Source organism: Aulonocara stuartgranti (genome assembly GCF_965226115.1).
Source record: "Aulonocara stuartgranti genome assembly, chromosome: 3".
Taxonomy (NCBI): Eukaryota; Metazoa; Chordata; class Actinopteri; order Cichliformes; family Cichlidae; genus Aulonocara; species Aulonocara stuartgranti.
In genome coordinates this window covers 67,022,194-67,029,467 of record NC_138941.1, presented here as the reverse complement: position 1 = coordinate 67,029,467, position 7,274 = coordinate 67,022,194, and the positions used below count along the sequence as shown (strand labels likewise).

The following is a 7,274-nucleotide window of genomic DNA, read 5'->3' as shown; positions in this document are numbered from 1 at the left end:
CCAATAAAAATTTACAGTGAAAATATTTATAAGACAAACGGAAATGTTATTTGAATGGACAGAGAATGTAACTGAAACATTTAATCATGATAAATGTGTAGATTATTCAAATCCACAACAATAAAATTAAAACATGAAAGATCAGGAAGTCTGAGTCTCACCTTCAGGTTTCCTGTGAACACATCATCTCACCAGCAGAACCAGTAACACCAGTAAAACCATAGCACAGTCTGATCCAACACATGACAATGCAGGAAAAAGGTAAGAACCAGGAGGAGGTGTGGATGTAGGTGGAGGTGTGGATGTAGGTGGAGGTGTGGATGTAGGTGGAGGTGTGGATGTAGGTGGAGGTGTGGTGGTGTGTTCCCCTAAAATAAAGCAAACACAGTCATTAAGTTGTCGTCACATTGTGAATGTTGAAAGCTGCAGAAACACAGACAGGTGAGTGTGTCACCTGTGACAGTGATCCAGCTGGATGGAGACTCTCCATGACCGCTGATGTCACACTTGTAGAGGCCTTCATCAGACCTGGAAACATGCTGGATGGTCATGTGACCTGTAGGCTGCTTCCTGATGAGGGAGCCATCTTTATAGAAAGCAGCTGGGAGGTTGGAGGGAGTGGTCTTTGTTTTACAGAGCAGAGTGACGTCATCTCCCTCCATCACAGGGAGGACAGGACTCTGCAGGATCACTGATCCACCTCAACACAGAGACAAACTACAGCATTTCATCCATTTACACACAGCTTCATCAACACTAACTCCACACACTCAGCTTACCAGTGACTGTCAGGTTAACCATGTTACTGATGGGACCCTCTCTGGACTCACACCAGTAAACTCCACTGTCGTGAGATGCTGCTTTAATGATGTTACAGGAAGAACCTGCTGGTTTTCCCCACCCATCTCCACACTGAGTGGTGTTTCCTTTGCTTGTGTTCCTCCTCAGAGTCCATCCAGCAGAGCTGTCGTCCTCCTCATAGCTCAGAGACACAAAGTCTCCTTTAAAGATCTGAGAGCTGCTGGGACTCACAGTCAGACGAGCTGTGAGGGTTAAAATGAGAAATACATGTAATATAATAGATCTACTGTAGGGCTGCACGATTAATCGTTAGAAAATCGCGATCTCAATTCATACTTATGTGCGATCTCATTTCCAAATGACGATTTTAAAAAAAAAAAAAAAGAGAGAAAAAAAAAAAGACGACGATTGTACCGCATTTTGATCCAGGATGTAATCTGCATGAAAACAAGCGCTCACTCTTCCTGCTCAACAAATGACAAGGGCGGAGCCTTATACCACGTGATACAGAAGCTGTGCCGTGTGATGCTAAAATTAGCAGGGAAAAAAACAACGGAGAGCACGTCAGGGATGATGAGAAAGTGACAGGAGAAAATCCGTCCCGGTCAACCAACCAAACATCAATAACGGGAACCTTATACAGCGCTTCCCTATACCCGTCGAACTCCCGCAGGCACAAAGAAATCACGGAGGCTATTACTTACCAAAGATATGGCTCCCATCAACACTGTGCAAAACGAGGGATTTAGGAAAATGATCAACACCCTAAACAAACGCTACTTTTGTAACTATTTTTGTATTGTTGCACTACCCACTCCCTGTACACGCAGTGTCGAGCAACGGTGGAGACGGAATTTCAAGCAGTACAACATTTTGCAGCAACAACAAAACGTGAGACATTTGTTGTTTTTATGTTTATTTATTGTTTTTATGTTCAGTCTCAACTGTTACGAAGTTGATGTGCAGTTAATAAGTGCAATAAATATTTATACTGGAAAATAAAATCGTGAGAGAATCGTGATCTCAATTCTAAGCCAAAAAAATCGTGATTCTCATTTTATGCAAAATCGTGCAGCCCTAATCTACTGTATGTTATACTAATAGATCCATTGTGAAACATGAACCCATTCAGGTCATATCAGTGAGCATTTCTCAGGTTTAAACTGTGACAGAAGAAGGTTACTGACCTTGGTTTGTTGTGCAGCTCAGCAGTGAGATCAGAACTAAAGAGAAATGACACTCAGGTTGATTTGAGGTGAACATAAAGAACAACTCCACAAAAACAGCTGCCAAACACACAAACTCGTCTCTTTCTGATGTATCTGCTCAGTTTGTAATCATAAATATAGCTTGTTGAAGAATGTTATCCATTTATCCACTCTCAAAGTTACACGTGCAGCAAGTTTAGAATCACAGCTTAGCGAAACTTTTAGACTTTAGACTGTGGAAGAAACGCACACAGACAGTAACGAGGTGTTCACTCTTGCTTATATAAAATTCATGCCTCTGCCAGCCGTTTTCCGGGCCTCTAAGTTGGCATCATGGCCTTCGGGGACGGCCTCCGGAAAGGGTTCGTCGCCGCCGCTGGCATCGCGGCCTCCTGCAGCATCACCGCCTGCAGCATCACCACTGTCTGGTTCCGCAGCCGTCCCGCTGCCGCCTGGTTCAGCCTCTGTGTCTTCATCCACGCCTGGTCCAGCCTCCATGACGCCGCCTTCGTCTTCATCTGGTCCAGCTCCGTCTTTGTCTGGTCCTGCGGTTGCCACACCGACATGAACCAGGACCAGGCGTGGATGAAGACACAGAGGCTGGACCAGGCTGGACCAACCTGACGGCATGGGACGTGTTTTTGCTGTGTTTGCAGCAGACGAACCGTGGTGCTGGGTGGGCTCCTCGGACCCACCAGCTGACTTGGCTTGAAGCCGGATGGGCGACTCGGACGCACCAGCAGACGACACTTGAGGCTGGCTGGGTTCTCCTGAACCCCCAGCAGACGACACTTGAGGCAGGACGGGCTCCTCAGGCCCTCCAGCCGACGAGGCAGGACGCTAGCTGGGTTCACCTGAACCCCCAGCTAACATGGCTTGAGACTGGACGGGCTCCTCGGGCCCTCCAGTGGAGACAGACACTGAAGCAGCAGGTACGGAGACCACTGCCAGTGTGGACACTGGCTGGGACTGAAAGTGTTCCCCAATACACTCAGCAGAGGACGGAGGCGGACGGGTGAACTCACTTGAACTCTCAGGGGGTGCTGAGAGCTGAGACTGTTCTGGTGAGTTCTCTGGGTGAGGCTGCTGGCGCTTGCGTCTTGACCTCTAGGGGTCAAGAGTTGGCTGGTGACTGACACCCAGTCTCTGGGGAGGCCCTAGAGGGAGCAACTGTCTCTGAGATGGCCAGCTTAAGAGAACCAGCAGATGTTGTGGTGAAGTGTGTTCCCTGCTTAGAATGAGACAGTGAGGATGGTGGCCGAATGAACGAGTGGGTAGGCTGCTGAACTGGTGGCAACTGAGCTACAGGTAGCGAAGTTGTAACAGGTGGTGGAGTGGCTGACTGAACTGAGGGCAGCTGGGCTGCTGACTGAACTGCTAACTGTACTGCTAACTGTGTTACAGGCCCCACATTGAATTGTGGTGAAGGTGTGGATGGGGGGATATGGTCAGGAAAAACTGTTTCAGGAAAGTTCAACTGCATTAACCGATGCAGACGAAAAGGCTCCCCTAACATAGTCATTCCCTAAACTCGTGGTGCTTGACTCAGTAACTCCAGGTTTAGAAAAAATAGCGTGAACACAGTCATTAACCCTGAATGTGGGCTCAGCAAAGGCAGTCTTTGGAGCAATGGCCATGGGTGAGACGGAAAAATTATTGTTATCTTCAGAAGACACACAAAAAATAGCTCCAGAAAACACAGTCACAGAGTCTGACGCAGCAGAAAAAGTGTCCCTTTCACACCACAGCCGACTGCTTACATGTCCCTACAGCCGGCGGCGCGAACGTTGCTTTTGTCTCGGAGACGGCTCCGATGGACCGAGTAATTCCTCATCCGGCCGGTCGGACGGCACGTCCTCCATTGAAGCGAGTGGGCGAGCGGTAGCGGCGGGAGGGTGTAGGTGAAGCTCGTGAAGAACAAAATTCTGTACGAGCGGATGCAGTGAGTCCAATAACCAGGGGTAACTGGAAATAAGGTGTTGTAGGTTGGCTTCCACAGTGTAAAGAGACGCCTCTGCCTCATGCTCTAACCACTGGTTGATTAATTTAGAAGCAGAGTCGACAACGGCCTCCTGAAGCTCCCTGGGTGGGCTGAATGCCGCTGGATCCATAGCTGGCTGGTCAGTACTGTCACGGCGAGTGAGATGAGCTGTATAAAAATAATAAATGAGGATCCAATCGCAGGCAGTAGTGGAGAAGTGAAGGTGGTTTATTGAACACAATGCGCCAGTGGAAAAACGGAAACAGAGATCACACTGAACTATACTGGAGACAACTAAACTACTGAATACGAACCGGAACTGAAACATGCAGCAAGGTGGACAACGGTACAAGATGGTGACGGCAGGGAACACACGGATGAAACATGGTGAATACACAGACGGACCAGCAACTACAAAGACAGAAGACGCGACTTAAATGCACACAGAGAAACACAGGGAGATTACACAGAGGTGGGGGACACAGCTGGGAGTAAACAACGAGACGAGAGGCAAAACTGAACACACTCACATGAGACGCAGACCTTCACAATAAAACAGGAACAAGAAACCATCACACAAAGACGCAGACTCGACATAGAGAGAGAGACAGAAAATGACACACGGAACTAAACTAAACCTTCAAAAACATGACAACTCAAAATACTGGGTCAAACTGACCCAGAACCATGACAATTAATATTAATATTAAGCTTGTATAGGGGGGCGAGCAGGGAGTTATATATATAGTAGGGGTGCAACGATACACAAAATTCACAGTTCGGTACTTTGGTGTCACGGTTTGATATTTTTTTGATACAAAAAAAATGTTCATGCTTTTTTAATTTGTCATTTATTAAAATTATAAATAGATATTTTAACTCAAACATACAGTTTTTAAATTTAATGTTGCTGAAACAACAAAGTAATAAAAAATAAATCTGACTGAGAAATCACTCATCTTTTGGAAAAGAGAGTTTATTACAGAGAAATGTCTCTTTCCAAAATAAAAGCTATACTATCCGCTTCTTCTGGGCTATATTCTCAGCAGCATATTAAACATATCAGGTCCCCATAAGGAGAATCATGTGCTAACGGCTGTCTAAATTACTTGGTTAAAGTTTGTAGCATGCATGCTTGTTGTTTTTGTCTGCTTCCACATGTCTTTGCACTAGGATGATGTCGGCGTCAATGTGCAGTCATATTCGTTGTGTTCCCACTAGTGCTGTCAGCGTTAATCTGAAATGACGTTAACGCCACAACGCGGCAAATCTCCATTAACGAGCTACCCCTGATCGCCCCGTGCGTGGGGCTGGACGGCATCAACACATTAACGAGCTAACTGCGCTAACACACTAGCTCCCACCCATGTAATTGAGCATTGCGTGGCACATCCAACATACTGTTTTACTTTAGTCCATGACGCGCTTACCTTCAGGGTCATATGTCACATGAAAACCAAGATAGTTCCAAAGGCCAGATCTGAATGAGGGTGGAGGAGGTTCAATTTGTCATGTTGCAAGGAGCTTAGCTTCTGTCTTGCTAGCTTGCGCTGCGCTCAGTGGATCTGCGCTCGACAGTGCAGCCTAGGCGGAGTAGTCGAACGCAGATCCACTGAGCGCTCAACGCAGACAGCATCGTCAGAAGAAAAGTTGATAAAATAAATTAAAAATTTTGTATTGTTCGATACATATGTGTACCGAACCGAAAGCACTGTATCGAACGGTTCAATACTGATACGAGTATCGTTGTACCCCTATTGAATATGTTTCCAAACCAACTTCATTCTAAGCCAAAGACTAGAAAATATGGTGAAGTATATCTTCCCTTTGGCTTCACCTGCACAAGTGCCAAGGTAGGTCTCCCCTTGGAAATTGGTCTTTCCTTCGTCGGGAGCAGCGCTGGGCTGTTCAAATCATGGACAAACAGTATCCCACATTCTTGATTTTTAGTTCACAAACACTTGTTGTAATGACTAGCTACTCCTGACATTTTGGAGATGTTAGCTCTTTATACAGTAAAGTTACCATGTAAAGTTACCAAGTCACCATAAGTTATCATGTTAGTAAAGTTAAAGAGATAGGGCTGGGCCATATCATACCGTTCATGGTAATACCGGTATAATGTCGGGCAACGATAAGAAAATGAAATATCGCGACAGAACATGGGTAAAACGCGCATGCGCAGTGCCTTTGTTTTCATACACACATGGCAGAAAAAGCATGGCGGCGACAGAGAATGAGAAGGGCGACAGCAAATCGTTGAATGAAACGGATGACCCAGAATTGGTTTGTAAAAATGCTAAAACTTCAGTGGTGTGGAACTGGTTTAGCTTTCGTCCATCAGATAAACAACAAAGCACTATTTTTGGTAGAGCATGCTAGCGGGCCGTCGTTATTACCGTGTTCTTTGGAAAATACGGCACACTTAAAATCAATCCTTTGATTTTTTCTGAAAATCGACAGTGCCCCTTATAATCCTGTGTGCCTTATGTATGAATTCTGGTTGTGTTTACTGACCTCGAAACGATTTTATGTCGTACACGGTGCTCGAAAATCTGTCAAATGTTTTAGTACAACTTTGCTAAGCTACGAACCCGCACCGAATCCGCTTGATGGATTGTTGGAGCATTACGGCTGTCGTAGGCAGGAGCCTCGCGGAGTGATACGTACTGTGCTTCAACATAATATTACCGTATTGTGTGTGTATAACCTTTTTTTAAGTTTTGTGGATATTATACATGGTTATGCTGAGGATATGTCGGCCAATTTCCACTGGAAATGCCTTTTGGTTAAACTGTCAGCAAGGAATTTGTGTTTGCACTGTTACATTTTTATATAACTTTAATGCAAATAAAAACAGCTGCTTGTTAAAGTGCAAATACATTGATGGGTTTTTTTTTTTTTTTGCACTAATAAAGTTGTGGAGTTGTAAAGTATTTTGTCTAGTGTCAATTATATCATCAGTCGTTATCGCAAATTTTCAAATGTATATCGTGATAAATATTTTTGGTCATATCGCCCTGCTCTACAGCGGGATACAAATAACATCAGGCTGATTCTGCCACGATTTGTTCCCTCAGTTCAAATCACAGACAGTATCCCACAGCTGTTTATGTTTTTAAACCTATTTTGCACAGAGAGGCATTTTTTTGAAAAATGTATTGATAGCAATGTTGAATATTATTACACAGGAAAAACAACAACTACATGTTAAATGATCTAAAACACACCGTGACGCCTCTGCCTTTGTAAATGGAGGGACAGTAACTGCGTGTATATGTAAG

The 7,274-nt window shown here is 44.9% G+C and overlaps 1 protein-coding gene and 1 long non-coding RNA gene across 2 annotated transcripts in view; both read right to left on the bottom strand.

The window, feature by feature from the left end:
* Window positions 1-321, bottom strand: part of LOC309694968 (uncharacterized protein) — a 23,508-nt gene extending 23,187 nt beyond the window's left edge. Inside the window, exon 1 of the mRNA XM_082515280.1 lies at window positions 162-321. The gene's annotated coding sequence lies outside the window, so the exon portion shown is untranslated. The remainder of the gene's footprint in view (window positions 1-161) is intronic.
* A 154-nt stretch (window positions 322-475) lies between these two features.
* LOC309696656 lies at window positions 476-2,025 on the bottom strand. The gene is made up of 2 exons (XR_014273574.1): window positions 1,989-2,025; window positions 476-1,043 (listed from the first exon to the last, which is right to left on the bottom strand). It is a non-coding gene; the product is annotated as an uncharacterized lncRNA (long non-coding RNA).
* Between the last annotated feature and the right edge of the window lie 5,249 nt (window positions 2,026-7,274).